This window comes from Colobus angolensis, unplaced genomic scaffold, assembly GCF_000951035.1.
Source record: "Colobus angolensis palliatus isolate OR3802 unplaced genomic scaffold, Cang.pa_1.0 Scaffold233, whole genome shotgun sequence".
Classification (NCBI taxonomy): Eukaryota; Metazoa; Chordata; class Mammalia; order Primates; family Cercopithecidae; genus Colobus; species Colobus angolensis.
The window spans coordinates 1,947,108-1,973,295 of NW_012115522.1; positions in this window are offsets into that span (position 1 = coordinate 1,947,108).

A 26,188-nucleotide genomic window follows, 5' to 3' on the forward strand; every position below is an offset into this window, starting at 1 on the left:
GAAAGGAAGGAAGGAAAGAAAAGAAAGAAAGCAAGAAAGAGAAAGAAAGAAAGAAAGAAAGAAAGAAAGAAAGAAAGAAAGAAAGAAAGAAAGAAAGAAAGAAAGAAAGAGAAAAGGTATAACTATAATAGGTTTGTTGCCCAGTGTGCACGGCATGTCAATACACAAAGACACCAGGTTGCAACAGAGAAAGTTTAATTGTAGGGCCATCGAACAAGGAGAAGAACTTCAGATCTATCTCCCTAAGGAATTTGGGGCTAGGCTTTTTAACCGTTTTGGAGTGGATGGAAGTGTGGAGATTGTTGATTGGTGGGACAGAGAGAGGAAGAAAGTGATTCAGTTCCTCTTTGGGGGTCTTTAAACTGGTTGGTGTCAACAGTTCCACTAAAATTCAGGATCTGCTTAAGCAACTCTTAAAAGCTTTATGATTCTAATATCAGAAATTCTATCTGTAGAAACAATGGGGATGTAAATGGTCAGTACCTAGTGCTACCTGACTTTTGGTTACAAGGAAGTAGGTCAAAGTGCACCCTGATTAATGTTTAATTATAACTGTTAATTCTTGATAACTCTGTGAGGATGGCTTCATTGGGAGGTACCACAATGGTACTGGTTGATTTGAATATTAAATGTCATCAGCATAAAATGTTTGTTGTTTTTATTTACTGCTCATACCTATTTAATGAAGTCCCAGAACACCAAGCATTTACTATTAATGTTCCAATCTGTCCCCCACAAAAGTCTCACCACACACTCACCATCATGGAAACCATATTTTTAAGAGTTTATTTTGCAAGAAAATTGGATGACTTTTCACATTTCTACTACTCATCAAATGCACCAATATCTACCTATGAGAGTTTTTGATGAGTGTGAGATGAGAAGAATTCTGTAATAAGTTGATACAAATCCAGTCAAGAGCAAGGAATCTTGAGATTTCAGTTAACTTGCAGCCCTACTCTAGGTCAATGGAAAGTTAAAGAACCAGTTCATCTCATCCCCACCACACCTGACTCCCACAGTTTCTTCCTTTATAGTATCCCAAGGATGAAGGGACTGTCAGCCTACAACCTCTGTTCTAGGAGATAGAGCTGAGAAGATTTTTCTTAGATCATTCTTTTACCCAGTAATCCCCAGGGCCCCAGTACAAGAGCTGTGAAGAGCATGAAAACAACAAAGCTGTTTCCACCGGAAGCTAAGAAGCAACCAAACAGAATTAATCTGGAACCCACGCTGCAGATGGAATTTTGTTGTTGATAATGATGATTAGGAGGAAGGATTGTTTTTATTATTGTTATTTTACTCTCTTTCTCCTCCCATAATGTTCTCTTGTTGAATGATTATGGGGACAGTTTGATGACCATTATTTCAGTTACTCTTTTACCTGATTCTCCTCCCTTTTCCTCTATCTTCCATTCCCCAACCTCTCACAAAATTCCAATTGTCTTAAAAGGATCTACTCTTTCATGGATATTTTCCCCCTTCTCCTGCCATCTAGCAACAGGACTGAGGTCTTTGGGGACTTTGTAATGAGGTGGAGATCCTGGAAGGGTTGAAGCTGAGATGCTTACAGCACATGGAATTACACACTTGCTCTGCTGATTTGCATGGGGACTGGGATTCTCTAGGGTTCAGATACTTTCAGGCACATCCAGAGACTGGGGAAGTGGAGATTGGGGAATAGATAGAAGTGAGATGAGAAAGAGGATTTTAGGTCTCTGAGAAGAAAATACAACTTAAGAGAAGGAGACAAATTATCCTAACTCTCAGTACCTGGTAGTAAGAGGCACAGTGTAGTTCTAGAAACAATATAGTAGCTGAAGGAGTTAAAAATATACAACTCTGCCATATTAATTATTTTGAGTTAAAAGCACTTTTTAAAAAAAGGTGCAAGAAGAGCGCTCTGAACTTCCTTCTGTTTCTTCAAAGCAGGAGATGAAATTTCCATGTGAAAGATGCCTCCCTACACGAAAGGAAACATCGATCTTATTTTCAAGGACAGGAACTTGAGGTGGTGGGAAATCTGCACCAAAAAACCTTGTTAGATGAACCCTAATCCTCTTAGCTACCTCTCTACACAATTAACTGCCCTACCCCAAACCCCTTGACCTTGTCACATTTTTACAATGTTCTGCTCTTTGTCCAATTCGGGGTGTAAGTGTTCAACTCTGACTGCATCTTTGGGGTCTTCATTGCCTTATGCAGGCTCCCAAGTCACATAAAACTTCTATATTAAATAAATTTGTCTGCTCTTCTGTTAATCTGACTTATGTCATTTTAATTCTCAGATGCAGCAAAAATGAACAACAACAACAACAAAAACACTCTGAAAGGGTAGAGGTAAAATTTTGCCTCCCTACATAAGTCTGACGTAATCCCTACCTACCTGGGCATCCCACCAGCCTATGCATCTTCCAGAAATGAACATTGTGGAAGAAGTGTACAGGCTTCTCTACAAGGAGGGAGGAGAGAGAATGGGGGAGGAGAGAGTGCAGAAAAGAAGCCATTCCCAAGCCTTCTGTTGTGGTGTCTTCTGTGGGCTCTGCATCCTCAACCTATCCCCAAGATGTTGGTTTTTGGTTTTTGGTTTTTTGAGACAGTGTATCACTCTGTCACCCAGGCTGGAGTACAGGGGCGTGATCTGGGTTCACTACAACCTTCGCCTCCCACGTTCGAGTGATTTTCCTGCCTCAGCCTCCTGAGTAGTTGGGATTACAGGCACCTGCCACCACACCTGGTTAATTTTGTGTATGTTTAGCAGAGATGGGGGTTTGACCATATTGGCCAGGCTGGTCTTGAACTCCTGACCTCAGGTGATCTGCCTGCCTCAGCCACCCAAAGTGCTGGGATTATAGGCTTAAGCCACTGCACCCAACCACATTCCCAAGTTGTTTATACCACCCAGGGTCATGTCTGTGGCCCTGTTCCCACCTAATTCCACCACCAGGATTGTCACATTCATTCTGTCTCACAAGTTCAACTACTGCATATGTCCTGATGGCTCCAAATTCACTCCTGCATCCCAGACTTTCCCTGTATCCAGATCTGTATGCCCACATGCTTACCGAAACTATCCATCAAAGGTCACAGCAATTTTTAACATATCCAAATTGAAATTGTTCTCTTATCCCCTCCACATTCCTTTCCCTCAACCACATGTTCTTTCTCCTATGTTCCCCACATGCTAAATGGTGCAGTATTGTCAATGAACAAATCAAAAACCCATAGAGCTTTAAACAAAAGTATTCCCTCAAAAGGGAAACTTTTTAAGTGCTAGAAAGGGGGAATATGTAATAATTATCCTAATGGAAGGATTGAAAACTATCCGTCTGTATTGGCTAAAGTGAGCCAGCAGATCTGCAGACAGTTGGTTAAAAACAATGTTCATAATACCATCAGAAAGGAATCTTCCCTTAGTTCTGGGGTATGGAGACCACTGAAAGTGCATGGTCCTTATCCGCTTGGGCGGATCAGAATCAGTAGCACTGAAACTCGACAATCAACTTTGATATCTCTTGGGCAAGTGCTGCTCTAAGTGAAAAACTTGCTTTTTACAACTTCTATTCATTCACCCTAGCAGGAAACGTGAGGGCTGGCACAAATGTCTCCATCCCGCGCATGCTGCCTTTCATCAGCCCTGATTGTCTCTTGCAATCAGATTTCTGGAATCATCTCCTGACTCGTTGATACTCGAAGTGTGGCAGAGAACACGCAGCCTCAGCATCACTTGAGACTGTTAGAAATGTAGTTAGGCTCCACCTCACACCTTAGCAGAGTCAGCCTTTTAACACTACCCCCAGGTGATTCATGAGCACAGAAAATTTTGCGAAGCACTGTCCCTTTTGACTGCCTCCCTAACTCACACTCCAACTCGTTTAGATCTTTCTAAAATATGGGTATGACCAAATACACTCTGTACAGCTTTATTATTGTAATATCCTACACCCCAACTCCCCGTTGCCTAAATCTGGTGTTTCTCACTCTGGCTAAACCTTAGAATCACCTGGGCTGCTCTTAAGACTGCCAATATCTTCGTCCGCATTCCTGAAATTCTGATTTAAGTGACAATAGGGGATTAGTATAATGTTGTTGCTCCAAGTGATCTTAATGAGTCACAGAGTGTTGAGAGTTATTGACCCAAGAATGAAGTTGCAATTTCTTATTAGGGCAGGTAAGTTCCTTTAGGGACTGAGCCCCTCTCTGGCCTCCTCACTCTCATCACATTGGTATCCGTCGGACCATGAGCTCAGCTTTAATAAACACACGGAAGAACACTTTCCCCCAGCACCTCCAGGCCCCTGCTCATGGATAAATATCCCCCATCTTCTCCTGTCCACCCTAACTTCCACTAGCCAACATCTACTGCTTTTTTAAGGTTAAACTTGCTCCACTGCCCAGGTAACCTTGCCTCCTGTCTCCCTCTTCTCCCACTCTGCTGAAGGTATTTGCACAACTGCCTCTCTTCCCACAGAACTATATGCCTCCCAGGGCCAGATCGCAAATCTAATCCTAGCATCTGAGCAAATATACTACATAAGGCCAGAGATGTGTGTGTGTGTGCGTGCGCATGCCCATGTGTGTGTTTTGCTGCTCAAGACAGGCTACAGTATTTGCAGCGCCAGTGCTAAATGAAAATGCAGACCCGCTTGTTAAAAAACATTGAGAATTTCAAGAAGGCATCAACAGAGCATTAAATCAAGCCGAGGGCCCTTCTGCCTGTATATAGCTGGTGCTCAAAAGGGTCTGTTGAAGGATTTTTTTTTTTTTCAGGTTTTGCACCTGGTATAATGATTTGTGGAAAGCACGTGTACTCCTGCATTCTGAGAAAGCCACACATGCCGTAGCTGCAGTGGTAGAAAGAAAGAAGGGAGGATGGGAGAGGCACTGCACAATTTATGATGAAGCAAATGCCTCATTTAACAACATCCAGACACTGCAAACAGCCATGTAGGATTCCTCTTTATGATCCTATTGATGATTGCATGTAGCAACAGATAATCTACTCCCAGACTGGCAGGCAGAACATGAAGTGTGTCCCTCTACCCAATCAAATATTTTCTGCTTTTAATTGGATAACAACATAACCAAAAGAGATTTGCCAAAGGCACTTGATCCTGGAGAGAAAAAACATATATTTTTTTAAATAATGTGAATAGCTTTATTGTTTTCTTTTCCATTTGCTAAAATGTAACATGCTTGCTTTTGTAATTATTCTTCTATTCTTAACAGGTAGAGAGGTTCCTTCTAATCGCACCTTTTACACAAAATGACTCTTATGATTTTGGTTTATTTCATGGTTGGTTGGTTTGTTTTGTTTTTTGTTTGTTTGTTTGAGATGGAGTTTTGCTCTTGTTGCCCAGGCTGGAGTCTAATGGCACGATCTCAGCTCACCACAACCTCCGCCTCCCAAGTTCAAGTGGTTCTCCTGCCTCAACCTCCCGAGTAGCTGGGATTACAGGCATGTGCCACTGCTCCTGGCTAATTTTCTAGTTTTAGTAGAGACAGGATTTCTCCATTTTGGTCAGGCTGGTCTCGAACTCCCAACCTCATGTGATCCGCCCACCTAAAGACTCCCAAAGCGCTGGGATTACAGGCGTGAGCCACCACGCCAAATGCACAGCAGCGTGATCTTTCATTTCTCCACACGTCTCTTAAAAATTGGGACATGGGGCCGGGCGCGGTGGCTCAAGCCTGTAATCCCAGCACTTTGGGAGGCCGAGACGGGCGGATCACAAGGTCAGGAGATCGAGACCATCCTGGCTAATACAGTGAAACCCCGTCTCTACTAAAAAATACAAAAAACTAGCTGGGCGAGGTGGCGGGCGCCTGTAGTCCCAGCTACTCGGGAGGCTGAGGCAGGAGAATGGCGTAAACCCGGGAGGCGGAGCTTGCAGTGAGCTGAGATCCGGCCACTGCACTCCAGCCTGGGCGACAGATCGAGACTCCGTCTCAAAAAAAAAAAAAATTGGGACATGGCTGGGCCTGGTGGCTCACGCCTATAATCCCAGTGCTTTGGGAGGCCAAGGCAGGCAGATCGCTTGAGCTCAGGAGTTTGAGACCAGCCTGAGCAACATGGTGAAATTCCATCTGTACAAAAAATACAAAAATTAGCCAGGTGCGGTGGTGCTTTCCTGTAGTCCCAGCTTTTTGGGAGGCTTAGGAGGGGGATCACTTGAACCTGGGAAGTTGAGGCTGCAATGAACAGAAATCGTGCCATTGCACTCCAATTTGGGTGACACAGAGTGAGATCCTGTTGCAAAAAAAGAGGGGGGGAACATTGCTTACATACCATAAAGCTGCAAAAAGTCCAGAATCATTCATGTTATTAAGTTAACAAAACCATAACTGTATTGCCATTACCATACCTAACAAAATTATCCTTAATCCCTTTATATGTATCACCTGATTCTCTCTTGAACAAGTCCACCAGATTCCACCTTTATTAAGATAGAATATCACCCCTAAAATCTGTGTGTCCTGCTGTGTCCACTGAGAATGGATTATCTGGAAAACTACCGCCTGGGAACACCCAGCTTCAAGGGAAGAATGAGTCGCGTCAAAAGCGCGTTGTCATGTCCATTCCTGCCTTATCCACCACTCTGGTTAGAAACATCTTAATATTCTGATATCTAGGAGGTTAGGGCACCTACCTAGTTTTTCTCCTAAAGAGGAAAACCAGCATTTCAGCTAACTGTCTTTATCCTCCAATATTAAATGGACTTTTCTCTAATCATGGATTTCCTTTTATGTCTCACCGTGCCCACATTTCTCCTTTCCTTCTTGCTCATCCTCCCCTCACCTGCTGAAGACTGATAATGTGGTGTTTAAAATACCAAGTTTCATTTGCAAATCCTTTTTCTGAAAATACCAAGTTTCATTCAGAAACCCTTTTTCCGAAAACTTAGATTTGATTTGCAGTACAAGGGTTTTCTTAATCATTCTGTTCCCAGTCTTAAACACATTCTATTAATTATTCCATTAGTAGTGATGCATCCCACTAGCCTCTTTCCCTTCAGGGCAAATCCGCTGAGCAGACGGTGGGCTTTCCTCTGAGACTCATTAAAGTAGAACAGCATTTAACATCTAAATGGATTTTTAAATATAAAATAACACTAACACTAAATTAATTCCACACAGGGATGCTCTGTGCATAGTTGGAAAAAGATTATTGCCAACAAAAGTCCAGAAACATTGGGACCCATCGGAGGCCAATCCCAGAGTTGGTTTTCTCTAGAAGCAAACACATTGTGTTTAGAATTCTACCCTGAAATTTAAAATGATAAGGCTAACATTTATTTAGCAATTTACCATGTCTCTACTCATCTTTGAAACAACCCTATGAGGTAGATACAATTATGCTCATTTTAAAGAAGTTGTTCTTTGGAGAGACAGGATCTCACTATGTTGCCCAGGCTGGTCTCAAACTCCTGGTTTGGTTTTGTCTCCACCCAAATCTCATCTTGAATTTTAGCTTCCATAATCCCCACATGTCCTGGAAGGGACCCGGTGGGTTTGAATCATGGGGGTGGCATTTCTTGTGCTGTTTTCATGATACTGAATAAGTCTCATGAGATCTGGTGATTTTATAATGGGGAGTTCCCCACCTGCATATGCTCTCTTGCCTGCCACCATGTAAGTCGTGCCTTTGCTACTCCTTCACCTTCTGCCATGATTGTGAGGTCTCCCCAGCTAGGTGGAAATGTGAGTCCATTAAACCTCTTTTTGTTTATAAATTACCCAGTCTCAGGTATGTCTTTATTTGCAGTGTGAGAACAGACTAATACACCTGGCCTCAAGCAATCCTCCCACCTCAGCCTCTGGGAGAGATTAGTTTTTCTGGGAACGATTGTTTCTAGAAATGAAAATGCAGAATAGCAGTTCAGACAAAAAATTTCTTACTGCTTCAGTCTGTTCAGAGGACAACAGTAATAGAGTGAGATACACAAATCTCTGTCTGCAGGTCCATTACCGATTCAACAAACACTAATGAAGACACTTTTGCTTTCATAGCCTGTGGATTTTTTTTTTTTTTTTTTTTTTTTTACCACTAGAGATATTCTATAAGCCAAACTTGTGTCCCAGAGAGAAAAGAACTGCTTACCTGGGAGGCCAGACAGCCAGAAAAAGAAGGATGAGATTAAATCATCGGCACACAGGCCAGCGAAATTGAAAATGATCTTTGGCCACCTGAAGAAAAAACAATAATAAGGGAGGGTGGGGCAGGAAGGATATGTGCATTTGATGGGTAGGTGTGAGTTGAAGGAGTGCTAAATTCTCATCGCATATAGTGAAGATCAATTGATAAATGCCCACAACTGAAAAAGCCAGAAATACAATATTGTTATATAGAGATACCATAAAGTGTGGCTAAAAGAATGGAAGGGGATTCCCCCAAGAAATCCCTTTCTCTTAGTGAGGAACTGTGGAACTACTTGACTCTTTTGAAAACTAATCAGATTTACTGAATTTGCATATAATATAATTTGTATATGATATTTACATACAATAAACAATCTTTCATAAGTGTATAGTTTAGTGAGTTTTGGTAACATATGCAGTCATGTAGCCACAATCACAAGCAAGACATAAAAGTTTCCATCACCTCAAAATGATTCCTAGTGCCCCTTTGCAGTTAATCCCTTTCCCCAGTTCCCAGTTCCTACACTCACTGCTGTGTTTCTTCCCTATAACCTTTTTTAGAATGTCATATAAATGAAATCGTTCAATATATAGCCTTTTATGTCTGCCTTCTTTGCCACTTAGCATAATGTTTTGAGATTCACCCATATTGCTATGTGTATCAGTAGTTCATTCTTTTTTTATTTCTGAGTGTATTTCATCATACAGACATACCACGATTTTTTTTAACCGGTTGAAGGACATTTGCATTGTTTCCAATTTGGATCTATTACAAATAAAGCTGCAATAAACTTTTGCATACAGGTTTCATAGTAGGCATATGTTGTATTTATCTTGGGTAAATACTTAGGAGTGAGATTACTAAGTCGTATGATAAGTGTATGTTTAACTGTAAAGAAATTACCAAGTTCTTTTTCAAAGTGGCTGCACCATTTTGTATTCCCACCAGCAAAGAGTTCAGGTTAATTCACATCCTTGCCAATACTTGATAAAATCAATCTTTCTAATGTTAGCCTAGAATGTTACACTAGAATGTGGGTGTGTAGTCATATCTCGTTGTGGTTTCAACTTATATTTTCCTAATGTCTAATGGTATTGAGTACCTTTTCTTTTCTTTTCTTTTTTTTTTTTGAGACACAGTCTCACTCTGTCGCCCAGGCTGGAGTGCAATGGCACCATCTCAGCTCACTGCAAGCTCTGCCTCCCGGATTCACGCCATTCTCCTGCTTCAGCTTCCCGACTAGCTGGGACTACAAGTGCCTGCCACCATGCCCGGCTAATTTTTTGTATTTTTAGTAGAGGAGGGGTTTCACCGTGTTAGCCAGGATGGTCTCAATCTCCTGACCTCGTGATCCGCCTGCCTCTGCCTCCCAAAGTGCTGGTATTATAGGAGTAAGCCACCACGCCTGGCCAGTATTGAGTATCTTTTCATGTGCTATTTGCAGTGGTGAAGTGTTTCTTAAACCTTCTCTTCATTTGTTAATGGGGTTGTGTAATTTCTTATAATTGAATTGTAAAAGTCTGTATGTATTCTGGATACAAGTTCTTTATCATATATATGTCCTGCAAATAATTTCATCCAGTTCTTGGTTTTTTAAATTCTTTTACAAGTGTCTTTTGAAAAACAGTTTATAATATTGATGAAGTTAAATTTAACAGTTTTTTCATTCATGTTTGTACTATTTTTGTGTTCTACCCAAGACATTTTTGACTAATTCACTGTCACGAAAATTTTCTGTTTTCTTCTAGTAGTTTTATAATTTTAGCTTTTATGTCTAGGCCTATGATTCATTTTAAGTTAAATTTTATAATACAGTGTGAGGTAAGGGTCAGGCCTGTTTGTTTTCTGTGTTTTAGTGTGGTTTTATTTTGTTTTGTTTTGTTTTTGGCATATGAAAATCCAGTTATTCCAGCACCATTTGTTCAAAAGATTATCACTTCTTCATTGAATTGCCTTGGTAACTCTGTTACTGGCAAGGGATCCCAATCTAGATCCCAAGAGAGGGTTTTTGGATCTCACACAAGAAAGAATTCAGAGTGAGTCCATAGAGTAAAATGAAGGTAAGTTAATTAGGAAAGTAAGGGAATAAATAATGGTCACTCCATAGGCAGAGCAGCCCCAAGGGCTGCTGGTTGCCCATTTTTATGGTTATTTCTTGGTTATATGCTAAACGAAGGGTGGATTATTCATTTCTCCCCTTTTTAGACCATGTTGAACACTTGTAAACTGTCATGGCACTGGTGGGAGTGTAGCAGTGAGGATGACCAGAGGTCACTCTTGTCACCATTGTGGTTTGGTTGGGTTTTAGCTGGCTTCTTTACTACAGCCCGTTTTATCAGCAAGAGCCTTTATGACCCGTATCTTGTGCTGACCTCCTATCTCATCCTGTGACCTAGAATGCCTTAACCATCTGGGAAAGCAGCCCAGTAGGTCTCAGCCTTATTTTACCCAGTCCATATTCAAGATGGAGTTGCCCTGGTTCAAAAACCTCTGACAACTCTGCTGGAAATCTATTGACTATGTATGTGTAGATCTACTTCCAGACTCTCTCTTCTGTCACATTTATCTTTATGTCCAACTGAATACTAATGCCTCACTAAGTTACTTATTATTACAACTTTATGTTGTCTTAAAATTAGGTAATGTAAGTCCTCCAAGTTTGATGTACCCTTTCAAAATAGTTTAGTCTTTATTAGACTTACTACTTATAAATGATTTTATTATAAAACTAAAAATTAAAAATTAAAACCCACAAGGAAAGGAAAAAGACAAGCCAAGAACTTAAAGAAGACATTGGCAACCCATATAAGAAAAACAGATCTTTTATGTATAATATATACATTGTTCATACATTCAATAAGAAAAATACACACAATCCCAAATAAAATCAGATAAAGAACCTGTAAACATTTAACAGAAAACAAAGCAATAACAGCAAATAAACATTTGGGTGAAAAAATTCTAAACTACCTTGATGGCCGGGCACGGTGGCTCACATCTGTAATCCCAGCACTTTGGGAGGCCGAGGAGGACGGATCATGAGGTCAGGCTTTTGAGACCAGCCTGGCCAATATAGTGAAACCCCATCTCTACTAAAAATACAAAAAATTAGCGGGGCGTGGTGGTGGGCACCTGTAATCCCAGCTACTTGGGAGGCTGAGGCAGGAGAATCTCTTGAACCTGGAAGGTGGAGGTTGCAGTGAGCCACAGCGCAAGACTCTATCTCAAAAAATAAACAAACTATCTTGATAATTAGTAAAAAGCAAATTAAAATGACAATAGGCTATCAGTTTACAATGTAGGAAATTTTACAACTTAGGAAAAATTAAGAAGTCGACAATATTAACTATTTGCAGAAATGGGAAGCAACAGAAACTCTTAACACTGCTGGAAAGATTGTAAATTGGTAAGACTCCTTAAAAAAACACTTGATATTATAGTGGTCCCCCCTTATCTGAGGGAGATATGTTCCAAGACCCCCAGTGGATGTCATAAACTATGTATAGCATGGAACCCTACATATACGATGTTTTTTTCTATCCATAACATACCTATGATAAAGTTTAGGTTATAAATTAGGCACAGTAAGAGATTAACAATAACTAATAATAAAATAGAACAGTTTAAACAATATATTATAATAAAACTTATGTGAATGTGCTTTATGTGAATGTGCTTTGCATCTTTCTCTTTCTCAAAATATCTTCTTGTACATGATATTTTTGGATCACAGTTAACCACAGGCAACTGAAACTGCAGAAAGTGAAGCCTCAGAAAAAGAGGGGCTTCTGTATCCAACGTAGTTAAACCACAAAATTTCAAATCAGGAAAAAAAAAGACAGCATAATATACACATGTTCCTCAATGTACAATGAGGTTACACACTGATAACCCTATTGTAAGCAGAAAATGCATTTAATACAACTAACATATAGAACATCATAGCTTAGGTTAGATTACCTTGAATGTGCTCAGAACACTATGGGCAAAATCATCTGGCATCACTGCACACTGTAGTGTCAGTTGTCCACCCTGTGGTCATGTGGCTGACTGGCAGCTGTGGGCGCTGTGGCTCACTGCTCCTGCTCAGCACCTCAAGGATGTTGTAGCACTTTCCACTGAATGCATATGGCTTTCACATCATCACAAAGTTGAAAAACCATTAAACTGGAGTCATTAAACTGAATACAGTTGGGTTTACCTGTATTATTTAGTGGTGTATACATATATATAAAGAAAAATGGGGTCAGGAATGATGGCTTATGACTGTAATCCCAGCACTTTGGGAGGCAAAGGTGGGCAGATTGCTTGAACCCAGAGTTCAAGATGAGCCTGAGCTATATTGTGAGACCTCTTCTCTACAAAAAATACAAAAATTAGCCAAGCATGGTGGCATATGCCTGTAGTCCCAGCTACTCAAGAAGCTGAAGTGGGAGGATCATTTGAGCCTGGAAGGTCAAGGCTGCCATGAGCTATGATCATGCCACTATACTCCAGCCTGGGCAATACAGCAAGACTCTATCTCAAAAAAAAAAAAAAAGAAAAGAAAAAGAAAGAAAGAAAAGAAAAGTTGGAGAGACAAAGATTAAATCAGAAAAGGATGTACAGAGAACTTCGAATGCCTTGACAATATTCTAATTTCAATATTCTAATTTCAAAGATAAATAGTACATATAGCATTATTTAATTGATTTGTCACTATTTTATTATCATTATTATTTAAAGTTTATATTTAAAAGGTAGTAAGCAAAGCAATACTAGGCAAATGCAAAGCAAAAAGAAATTGGAGTACAGATATGAATTTCAGACAAGATGAAATTTAAATTTATAACCACTGAATAAAATAGAGGAACATAAAATTCAAATGTCAGAAATGTTTTGCTTTCTTTCTTCCCACTTATACTAGGTGGACATTATCTGACAAAAAAGAGACAGAAAGAATTAAGTATAGACTCTATCTCCTTGGAGCAGTACTTTAAATCTTGGTTGATTATCTTGCCAGGTTAGATTGACGACCTAGAAGCTTCATTGAGTTAATTTTGTATTGAAATATAATATCAGTAGAGAAAAATGTACCTATCAGAAGTATCAATGAGGTAGAGCGTGGTGGCTCACTTCCATAATACCTGCACTTTGGGAGGCTGAAGTGGGCAGATCACTTGAGGTAAGGAGTTCAAGACCAGCCTGGCCAACATGGTGAAACCCCGTCTCTACTTAAAATATAAAAAACAGCTGCGTGTGGTGGTGGGCACCTGTAATCCTAGCTACTCAGGAGGCTGAGGCCGGAGAATTACTTGAACCGGGGAAGCAGAGGTTGCAGTGAGCCATGATTACACCACTGCACTCCAGTCTGGGTGACACAGCAACACTCCTTCTCCCCTCTCCCCCCAAAAAAGAAGTATACAGCACAAATAATTTTTAACATTTTTAAATTTTTAAAATGTATTTATTTTTGAGATAGCACCTTACTCTGTCACCTAGGCTGGAGTGCAGTGGCATGCTCATAGCTCATCGCAACCTCCAGCTCCTGGGCTCAAGCATCCTCCCTCCTTATCTAGGACTATAGGTGTGGGCCACCATGCCAGGCTAATTATTTTATGTTATTTTATTTTTGTAGAGATGAGGTCTTGATACATTGCCCAGGTGGGTCTCGAACTCCTAGTCTCAAGCAATCCTCTCACCGCAGCTTCCCAAAGTGCTTGGATTATAGGCATGAGCCACTATGCCCAGCCCCAGTTAATTTTTCAAAAATGAGACATCTGTGTAATTGGTCCAAGATAAAAAACAGAACATTACTAGTGCGTTAGAAGTGCCCCATGTGACCCTTCCAGTGACCACCTTGCACACACGGAAACCCTTATCCTGACTTCTCACATCATAGATAAGTGTTGCCTGTTTAGCAGCTCTATGTTTAACCACATTCAGATGTAATGCATGTAATTCTGCATGGCACCTGGAATAGAGACTGGTCACATTCCTCACTATCCCATGTGTACTTCAAGATATAAGGAATAAGTTGAAGTGATTATTTAATGCTAAATGTGCATCTTGTCACCCCCTACACATATGTCAAAAAGTCAACAAATTAATACAATGGTGAGGTGCCTTCACACTCAGCCCAACTTAGAAATTTTTTAAATATCGAGGGCTTGCTATGTGCTAGGTAATGTGCTGAGTTCTTTACATATATAATCTTATTTTATCATCATAGACATTCCTTTAAAGGTGAGTTCTGTTATTTTTCTTACTTTCCAAATTCAGAAACTGAGCCTCACAGATACTGAACAACTTCACACAGCTAATAAGTGGGTCTTTCTTACTCAAAAGGCCATGCTCTTGGTTACTGTACTATTAGGCCTTCTAGAGATAGTTGATCTCTCAGCGTGTAGATCAGAAAGTCAGAAATAGCTTCAATGTCCTCTGAGTCTATATAAGCTGTCTGATAAGCTCCAGTCCTATCTATGAGAGGGGACATATTCATTATTTTAGAGGTGATATACACAGAGGAAGAAGCCAAGATAATAGCCCCAAATGACCCCTGTCTACAGGGCTATACAGAATCCAATACCATTTCTAATCATCTCATTCCACAATCCACCCCCAACCCCACATATCCCTGAGATGCCTGGAAGAGGGAAATTCCCTTCACACTTCCAGACACAACCAATGATTAATATCTGGAGGAACTGAGTTATGCTTAAATTTGATTATCATCTCTATCTTTCAACCCGAAGCAGGTACCTCCTTGTGGCTCACAGAACTAAGATATGAATTGGGCGTTCCAGTCTGTTTACTGTCTTTTATAAAAAAGATTGGATTAGACTTTCATGTAGTGGCAAATAGCTTCTAATACTTTAATTCTACAAGGACAAGATGACTGAAAATCATTTCATTGTGCATTGAATGAGTATGTTTATTTTCTACTCTTGTAAGCATTCAGCAATTTACAGAGTTAGGAAATGAACTTATGGATTCCATTTGGTTTATTTCCCAGAAACTTACAACATTTGCCAAAAAGGGTAGATGGGAACCTTATTTGCTCAAATTCCAGCTGACCTACGCCACTGGCCCATACTCAATGATGAAAATGAGTAAGAACTTTTCTCCACTGTCCACAGATCCCCACCTAGTAATCATCCCAGTAGAACTTGAAACTCTACTGTCTGGTCTTCAACCACTGCAGTTCAACTCTTCAAACCAGATGAATCTGTGGTGTTTTGGCAAAGAAAGGAATTGGGACAATATTATTCACCATTTAAGAATAGGATAGGTCCAAGCATACTAGGGTGGTGAGCCTTCTTGAGGCATCCATCCTCTTGATCAGAGAGTAGCTTCCTAACCAGCCTATGTGTGGTTGAGAAACTCCCATGACCGGGAGGCTGCAAAAATTGCATCTGGAAAGAAAACCATCCTGACATGTGTAAAAGAATCAGGATTGGTCATGATATTCCTTCCAACAAGGTCCCAGGGCCTTTCTATCATTGCCCAAGATAAATTCCTGATGAGAAACCTAACGTAGGAGCAAACACAATGACTTGAGGCCATGCTAAGCTTAATAATCACCAGTCACCACTAACTGCCTCTCATGATAAAAATCATGTTTATATAAATCATTTCATTTGACCTCTATGTCCTATGGATGTCATTAGTGCCCCTTGCCAAATATTTCTGGATCTACCTTTTTCCAGGCACGTGATACAGTCACACTTTCTGGCTCCCTTGTAGTTAGGTGGGGCCATGGGGATAGTTCTGGTAATGAGTTGTGAGCAAAGAGAAGTGGGTGACTTCCACTTTAAATGGTTTCATTACAGCATAAGCAGCAACATTCGAGATAGGAACAGCTTCATCAGCCTGGGCCTCTGAGTAACTGTTAGGAGTGAAGTAGAGCCTACAGCCCCCGCCCCCACACCCCCCCGCCAACCTTTAATGGACATCAAGTAAGAATACAAGAAACAGACCTGTGTTTTGAACTGCTGAAACTTTGGGATTGTTTGTTCCACATTATGACCTTTCTCATCCCAATTTACGTCACTACTAGGTGGAAGAGACAATTGTTATAATCATTTTACAGTTTCATTTATTCTTTTATGCAGCAAGCATTTACTGAGCCCCTACTTTGTATCAGGAATTGTACCAGCTCCTCAGTACTGCACAAAGCAGACCTAGTCCTTTACCCTAGATCTGTGGCTGCAGATATAAAAATGTGGAAAGAAAAAAACCTTCATTTAAGTAACTTGGCTTGTCAATTAGCCTTTCTAAGGTCAGTCCTCTCATCTGTGAAATATATATGTATATTACCTACCTCGCAATATTTTTGTAAAGATTAGCAAAATGGCATATGAGAGGGGAAAACCAAACAGTCATAAATATTTTCTTTCACATTTCATACAAATTATTTTTGGCAAAGAAGAAAAGATAGCTGAAAATGAGAATTTAAATTATCTGAGCATCAACTGCCACTTTCACATTCATCCTTACTCAGGGGTGTCTCTGGTATTTCTTTTTTAATTTAGTAGTTGGCACAGTTTATCTTCCAGCCTTTTTGTAACAATAAACTCCAAAGTCTATAAACAATAGCTTCGGTTTTCCTTGGAGACAAAATATCTCGGAAAGGCCTCTGTGTTTCCATAGGCTGAGCTTTTTACTAAGGACAAGCAACATCTTCCCCCAGATTTTCCGGAGTCCCTGAGCAGAGAAGAAACTCTGATTTGTTATGGTCTTTACTGCATTAAAATCAGCTCAAAGGTGAGGAATGTGGGGAAGACAGAGAGAATAGGTTTCCAGAGAATAGGCTAGACAGAGGGACTTGAGGTAGTAGGATATTTGCCTGTGACCTACAGGATCATTTTCACAGGCATCAGTGTCTCCGTGAGTGGGCAAACATGACTCAGGCCACGCCTGTATGCCTAAGGATTTGCGTGATTTAGAAGCTCTCACCAACTTCCTCAGTGTCAAACAGAAAGTGAGAAGAGAAGAGGCCTGCACATGGAGTGCGTTTTCTTGAGATAATCATCATCACCATCTCAAAATAGTCCCTCAACTCTCTAGGCGATAGTGATGACATTTGGACCGTCTAGAAAACATGCAAAATAGCTGTGAATCTACGTACTCTTTAGGAAGTGAGCAGTAATGGAGAAACAAATGTCTGACACCTACACTTTGGGAAGTTAATGAAAGTCAGTAGGCTATTGACTAACAAACCTAAGAAATGAATGGATCTTCAGGTAGGAAGACGATGCCTTCAGTTTGAGGATGCAATGAACTGAATGAAGGTGCCCATGGAGCTGTCGAGTAGACAGTTAGAACTATGAGTCTAAGTTAAGATGAAACATTTGTGCAGAAGATAATTATTTAGTAGTCATCTTTATATGAATGGTAATTGAATACTTGGAAATAATGGAAACAAATCTAGATTCTAGACCAGGGTTATCCAATTTTTTGGCTTCCCTGGGCCACATCAGAAGAATTGCCTTGGGCCACACATAAAATACACTAAGGCTAACAATAGCCAACGACCTATAAAAAGAAATTGCAAAATAATCTCATGATGTTTTAAGAAAGCTTATGAATTTTTGTTGGGCCACATTCAAAGATATCCTTGGCCATGTGTGGCCCACAGGCCACAGGTTGGACAAGCTTGTTCTAGACAATGAAGCAGAAGAGGTGAAGAATAGTGTGAAAACCATTGAGATGGCCAGGGGCAGTGTAATCTCAGGGGCCTGTAATCTCAGCTCTTTGGGAGGATGAGGCAGGGGACCACTTGAGCCCAGAAGCTTGAGACCAGCCTGGGCAACATGGTAAAACCTTGTCGCTACAAAAAATACAAAAAAATTACCTGGGTGTGGTGGTACAGGCCTGTAGTCCCAGCTACACAGGAGGCTGAGGTGGGAGAATCAACTGAGCCCAGGAGGTCATGGCTGCAGTGAGCTATGATCATGCCACTATACTCCAGCCTGGGCAACAGAGTGATACCAAGAAAGAAAGCAAAAGAGAAAAAGAAAGAAGGAGAGAGAGAGAAAACACAAGCCATTGAGATTACTCAGAACCTCGAGCCTCCTGCTTGATCCTGCTAGAAAAAAAAGAAAACTAATGGAGAACACTGGGGCTTGTCCCTGTCTTCTGTTTTAGCCATTAAAGGCATAAACATGACAGTTCTACTTAGACAATATAAACATAAAAGTTAAGAGCATTAGGTTTTAGAATCAGACCAGGATTTGAATCTCAGCTCCAATATTTCCCAGATGTATGCCCTTGGGCAAGTGATTTAATCTCTGAGTTTCAATGTCATCATTTATAAAACATATTAATAATATCCACAATGAATAGCTACCTGTGAGAATTAAATTAGACAGTGCATCTTATACACACTACAGTGCCTCCTATGTAAGTGTTCAGAAGGTAATATATAAAAACATTGTGAATGTGGCTATAAGACAATGACAGCTATGTGTCCAACAAATATCCAGGCTCCACTTCTGCAGTGTAGAGTTGTTGCCACAAAGTGGAAGCTCAACCAGGGACTACACTTACCAGGATCCCTTGCAGTTAGGTGCCTATGTGACTGAGTCCTGGCCATGGAATGTGAGCAGAAGTGATCTGCACTACTTCCAGGACTGGCCCTTAGAAGCCTGCAGTGCAACACTCCTCCATGATCTTTGTCTCCTTCCAACTAGATGGGAGTGGAGGTAACCTCCAGGCAAGCTTGAAAGTCATAAAGTGGAAAGAGTAGGGCCAGCAAAACCTGGGTCTCAGAATTATTATGTGGAAGAGGGTCACCCTACTGAACTATTCAATCACCCACTTGTTATGTGAGCAAGAAATAAATTTTGAATGCACTAGAGCCATTATACACTTGAAGGTCTATTCGTTACATCAGTTAGCTTACCCTAATGGATTTTATTTTTCGGTGGCATGGCTCTGGAGAATCAAGTATCTAAGAGGCACTGGTAGATAACAGTTTATTGTAGGGCCTTTGAGTCCCACTTGTATTCTCTGTAGGATATCAAATACTCAGATTTATACTCTTTCTAAAAATCTTTTCAGGAATGGTGGTGCATGCCTGTAGTCCCAACTGTTTGAGAGGCTGAGGTGGAAGGATTGCTTGAGCCCAGGAGTCCAAGGTTGACTGACCAACAAAGCAAGAGCCTTTCTGTTAAAAACAACAAAAAACAAAAGCTTTTTGAAAGGAGAGAAAAGGTCACTAGCATTAGGAATAGATAGCACAGGCTGTCTATATGACAGGACGCACATAGGATTCACAGCTATAATGTGCCATAAGAAAGCCATGTCAGCTCTAAAAAGGCTATGGGAGATTGGAATCTGCAGAGGTGTGGTCAGTAAGGAATTTCTGGTAGCAATGTGCCAGAAGGATTTCTGAAAACACAGATGTCCAATATTTATTTTTAAGTTACTTGCATTGCCATTATAGAAACCCATCTTTCCAAAACCTCAACAAGTCTGATATGTACATACACACACACACACACACACACACACACGTCACACATTAAAAAGAGAGCAATGTTGAACTATACATCCAACAAAGGTCCAATATCCAGAGTCTATAAGGAACTTAAACAATTCAACAAGCAAAAAACAAATAACCCCATTTAAATGTGGGCAAAAGACATGAGCAAATACTTCTCAAAGGAAGACATACAAGCAGCAAACAAACATGAAAAAATGATCAACATCACTAATCATCAGAGAAATGCAAATCAAAACCACAATGAGATACCATCTCACACCACTCAGAACGGCTATTACTAAAAAGTTAAAAAACAACAGATGCTAGTGAGGCTGTGGAGAAAGGAATGTTTATACAGTGCTGATGTGGAATGTAAATTAGTTCAGCCCCTATGGAAAGCAGTTTGAAGATTTCTCAAAGAACTTAAAACAGAACTACCATTCAACCCAGCAGTCCCATTATTGTGTATATATCCAAATGAATAGGAATCGTTCTACCAAAAAGATACATACACTCGTATGTTCATCACAACACAATTCACAATAGCAAAGACATGGAGCCAACCTAGGTACCCCTCAATGGTGAACTGGATAAAGGAAATGTGGTACATATACACCATGGAATACTACACAGCCATAAAAGGAACAAAATCATGTCCTTTGCAACAACATGGATGCAGCCAAAGGCCATTATCCTCAGTGAATTAATGTAAGAACAGAAAACCAAATACCACCTGTTCTGACTTATAAATGGGAGCTAAACATTGTGTACTCATGGACATAAAGATGGCAACAACAGACACCGGTGGCAACTACAGGGGAGAAGGAGGGAGGGGGGTAAGGGTTGAAAAGCTGTTGGGTACTATGCTCAGTACCTCGGTAATGAGATCATTCATACCCTAAACCTCAGCATCATGTAATACACCAAGGTAACAAACCTGCACATGTACCCCTGAATCTAAAATAAAAATTATTATTATTATTATTATTATTATTTGAAACAGAGTCTCACTCTGTCACCCAGGCTGGAGTGCAGTGGTATGATCTTGGCTCACTGCAGCCTCTGCCTCCTGGATTCAAGCAATTCTCTACTTCAGCCTCCCAAGTAGCTGGGACTACAGGCGCATGCCACCACACCTGGCTAATTGTTGTATTTTTCATAGAGATGGGATTTCACTATGTTGCCCAGGCTGGCCTCAAACTCCTGACCTCAAGTGTTCTGCCCATCTTGGCTTCCCAAAGTGTGAGATTACAGGCGTGAGCCACCACGTCCGGCCAAATTGAAATTATTAACAAAAAAAAAAGAGAGAGAGAGAGAGAGATAGCAATGTTGAAAGGGCAGTTCTGTTCTTCCCTGGACCACTGGCCAGTGATAAACCTCAGGAAAAAAACAAAGGGAGATGAGATGTTATTCAGATTTGTCAAATTATTGGTCTATGTCATGGGTATAAAAGTAAGGCAGCTCAATTCATTGTAACAGCATACATTAATCTGAAGGCACACAGACCTTTGCCCTTCAGAATAAAGTTATCTTCTCAGAGTTATATTGGTTAAACACACACAAAATCCATTCCTAAGAGTAACACAATTTTCTGTAAAAATATGGCTGAACAGCTTTGGGAAAGCTAAAATATAACCTTGGCAACTTAGATATGGTCTCAGAGACATGCTTACTAAAATATAAGTCTAACTAAAAAGACAAAAATCTCATTAAGTACATTATATCCAAAAAGAAGGGAAATGGTAAACACATGAAATCTGGCTAGATGGAGAAAGTGGTGTTAAAAACAAGAGTCAGAATTTGTCAGTGTTGATCAGTATCCAGGAAGAAAGTCACTGGGCCCAGTTGACAAGACCATTCTATTCATAAGAGATCTCTATTCTATTGCAAGAGACAGGTATTTTATCAGAGTGCCCTATGTTGAAAATATCCCTTAAATCATCTTATTCATTTCAGCAGTTTTTGTAATAGCAAAAGATTGTAAGCACAGATATGCCCATCAAATTATGGTATATCCCTACAATGAAAAAGTAAGACATCATGGAAAGATGCCCAAGATATAATGTCAAGTGAAAAAAGTAAGACATATAACAGTGCATGCAGAGTATTGCCATAAGCACACATAAAATGCAAGTGGAAGAAATAGGCACACATGTATGTTTCCACACATATAGAATATCTCTGGAAGGAAGTGTGAGAAATTAGGAACTACGGGTAGGAACTGGAGAACTGGAGACAAAGGGGGAAGAATGATTCTGTTTTCACTGTATACCCTTTGTACTATTTGATTTTTTTTAGCATAGGCATGTTTATTATTACTATTTGAAAATAATAATAAATAGTAAATAAAGAAATAGGTGACAGGTAACCTGTAAAGCTTCTTTGGTTTTGTTTTTACTTAAGCAAATCTGTTACACACACACGGAAACACTAAGGAACAATGAAGGGGTAAATAAAACTGGATATAGATTTTAAATCCACTTCTTTTTCCCCTGGTTCTAGTATTACCAAGACCTTCCTAAAATTATAATTGGCTTCACACATAATATAAGTCTACATGGAAAAGATGAGCTGGTTAGTGAACTGTCCGCTGGTCCTCCTGTGGTTGTATGTCTTATTATAAACTGGTAATCTCCTCTTGAGACTTTTGACCATTATGATGATTACGTTTCTCTTTGCCTGAATCAGAATATCTGGATTCTGAAACCCCAACCAGAAGACACGATTGTGATTGGGGGATCTGCCCTTGAGCTATTACTGGTGAGGTCAGCAGGTCTAATCCATGACAGGACATGGCCGGCTGGTCCAACTGGAACACTCCATCCACCATAGAGGTGGAAGAGACAAGGCGGCTCTGAAGCCATTTGCAGGTGTCAACCTCCGCCCCCGTTAAGGGGATCCTCCTGCTCTGCTCTGGAAGATCTAGCCCATCTCCAGGAGGAGAGGGAAACATGCATATTTTGGTCAATATCCAAATGTTCTGTACCTCATTTGAAGGCTGAAATATTAGCAAAGGACTGATTAAGAACCAAAACAACAAAAACAAAACAAAACAAAAAAACACAGAAGCAGCAAGACTGAGCTATTTTCGAGTTCTTGTCATTAGAAATGATTTCATCAGCGCTCGGCTGGCGCCGAGGTCATGATTTACACGAGGCAGGCAGCCTCCCTGGGTGGGAGCTCCTTTTTAATAAACGATAGTGAGTAGGCTTATTCCAACCTGTGACTATGAGTCACCATATTTGAAGCTGAATGACACACCCCATCAGGAACAGACAGATGACCTTGTCCAGGGGACTTTTTCTTTCAAGAAAAACCAAATACATTTCCTGACAGTGACACGAAGCCCGAAAGTCTCAAATCAGATCAGTGAGAGTCGCGTGGGCCTGTGAATTGAGAGGACCAGACCAAATCGTCGCCATGGTCCCCCTTTCCTCCCTCCCCAGAGTCTGTGATTCACTGCACTGGGGAACTGGGTAGGAGGAACAGCATTTAATTCAGACTAAAACTGAGCTGCTGTGGGAGAGAAGGGTAAATTACTTTTTGAAAAAGGTTGTAACCCTGTGATTCTTGCTGTCACTAATAATCCTACAAATTAATAACAGGCTGATCGCTCAGCCATTGGTTTTGGCTTCAGGTTCCCTTTGATTGCTACAGAATGCCTTTTCCAAGAGTGAAATGAAGAGGAGGTTCAAAGGCACCCAGGGCACCTATGATGCATCAGGGCCATGGGCCAGGGACATAAAGAGGAAGTCTGTGAGCCCCAACAGAGGTAGGAGGGAGAAAGTCCATAAAGTCACCTCCTTGAAGGACATTCATGTTCCATGGTCTATGAGCTGCACAGAGCACAGCTTGGGAGGTGCTTAGGCAGGCTTCCTGGAAGCCGTGTCAGCCTGCCCCCTCCTCTTCTGCCCCATCTGTTCTGCAGTTTTGCCTCTTGCTGTACCACTCTATCATCTAATATTCAACTGCAGGGGAAGGAGGAAGAAGAAATAAGATCAGAAATAAATAGGAGTGGCTATTTCTCTCTGATAAAGAGAGGGAAGAGGGAGAGAGGAAGGGAGGAAAAAATGGCAGAGATTAGAATCTGAGTGAGAAGTCAGAAGTCCTAGTCACAAAGAAAAAAATAAAAGATAGTCCAGTTAGATCATCCCAACATAGAGCAAGCCAAAACACACTTTATTTCCAGTCTTTTTGTTCTTATTTTGGCCCCTAATTGTTGCATGCCTCTCTCTGTGTGCGTGTGTGTGTGTGTGTGTGTGTGTGTGTGTGTGTGTGTGTGTGGTTGCTTATATAAACAAGAAAAATCTCTGGAAAAATACATAAGAAACTGATAACACTGTTTGCTTCCAGGAAGGGAACTTCTTGTACCTTCTGAATGTCAAGTGAAGTGGAAGTACTACCTATGCAATTGATATATAAATAAAATGTATAAAAAGCAGAATGCTTCTCAACTCATGGGATAAGGACACAGTGGTCCCTGTCTTAGAAGTAGTGAATGTCAGGTTGTAGGTGACAATTTATTAGTGAATGAAACATTTCTAAATGACAATCACAATGGGAGATCTCACAATCTCACATTCACACACACCCCTTCCAATACATGGCAAAGAAATTTTATTTTTGAATCGAGAAGATGTAAATCCTGTTTTTGAGACAGTGTCTCGCTGTCATCCAGGCTGGAGTGCAGTGGCACGGTCTCAGCTCACTGCAGCCTCTGCCTCCTGGGTTCAAGCAAGTCTCCTGCCTCAGCCTCTGCAGTAGCTGGGATTTCAGGCATGTGCCACCATGCCTGGTTAATTTTTTTATTTTTAGTAGAGACAGGGTTTTGCCATGTTGGCCAGGCTGGTCTCGAGCTCCTAAGCTCAAGTGATCCACCTGCCTGTGCCTCCCAAAGTGCTGGGATTACAGGAGTGAACCACTATGCCCGGCCGTAAATCTTTAATAATACTTCTATTTTAATAATTGTTAAAATAACACATACCAAATATAGAAAAGATTTTAAAATATTCTTTGAAAAATAAAATTTACTTTAATCCCATAACCAGAATTATTTATTTCAAGTAGTCAGTCTACCCAGACAGGATAGATGGATATCACAGACCATTCATTGGTCGTATCTGACTTGACCTCAATATGAAATTGGCCCAGAAAGAGAGAATTTCTTTTTAAAGAATCTGCCAGCCTGAATCCATAGCTTGATATTCTGAATATTTTTTATTTAACATCTTTCAACAAATAGAGCCATAATTTTTTAGCTATCTTGAGGTAGGCAAATACCTGTTTTTGGTTTTGTTTGTTGTTGTTTGAGACAGAGTCTCCTTCTCTTGCCCAGTTGCCCAGATTGGAGTGCAGTGGTACAATCTCAGCTCACGGCAACCTCTGCCTCCCAAGTTCAAGTGATTCTCCTGCCTCAGCCTCCTGAGTAGCTGGGACTATAGGCGTGCACCACCACACCTGGCTAATTTTTCTGTTTTTGTAGAGACGGGTTTTCACCGTGTTGGCCAGGCTGGTCTCGAACTATTGACCTCACGTAATCCAACACCTACCTCAGCCTCCCAAAGTGTTGGGATTACAGGCATGAGCCACTGTGCCTGGGCGAGGCAGGCAAATATTTCCCACAGTATAGGAGATTCTCTAAGATCGCCTCAGAAAGTAGATTTTTCCTAATCTGGATAGATTGAGGTCAAGCTTTTCCAGAAAAGTGGCCACGGTCAACCATACCAACCATAGGATCTTCCACGGCCGACTGCTGATGGAGAAGTTCCAACCTTGAACAAGATCATCTGTAACCGTTCACTGCCAATTGATATCCACTCAACACTCCCTCCAAAGAAAGAAACATTCAGCTTATTTTACTGCTTTGTATTCCTTAAGGTAAACTCCCTTTGGCAGGCTAAAGGAAATCCAGGGACGCCACAAGCAGAAGCAATGGGAAGTGTATTTTTTAGCACTATTTGAAGGTGCAGTCCCCTAGTACATCACACGAAGTATTGACAGCATTTGTGAGAAGTGGGCTCACTTTCCTTTTTATCACTGTTTGGGAGAGTAAACCCATGAAAGGCAAGGCTTTGGAGTCAGATGAGGACCCAATTCCTGGTACAGCCAATTATTTAACTGAGACTTTGGGCAAGATTTTTAATCTCTTTAAGTTTATATTTCCTCATCCATGAAATAAGGATAATGACGCCTTCCTTATAGAGTTTTTGTGAGGTATAAATGAGAGGATCTAAAAAAATATTAACCCAGTGCATGCTATGTGGTGCACTGAACAAATCTCATCTGTTATCATTGTCCACATATTGTGGAAACAAGAGTGCCTATCTCGTAGGTGAGTAAACACTACTCAAAGTTTCCAGGGACTCAAACTCTTATATTCTACATCTCTGGACTCTAAAGCAGTTGACTTTTTAGAGCCAGCCAAGTAACCGCTGGTATCTTGGGCTCCATCTAGTTCTATCCCACAACTCCTATACCCCATATTCCATAAGAAGCTAGCAATACATTCACATAAAGGAATTAATTTTATCATTTAGGATTTAAGTGGATCACGGGTAAGCTGTCATTAAGAGAACCCTAAA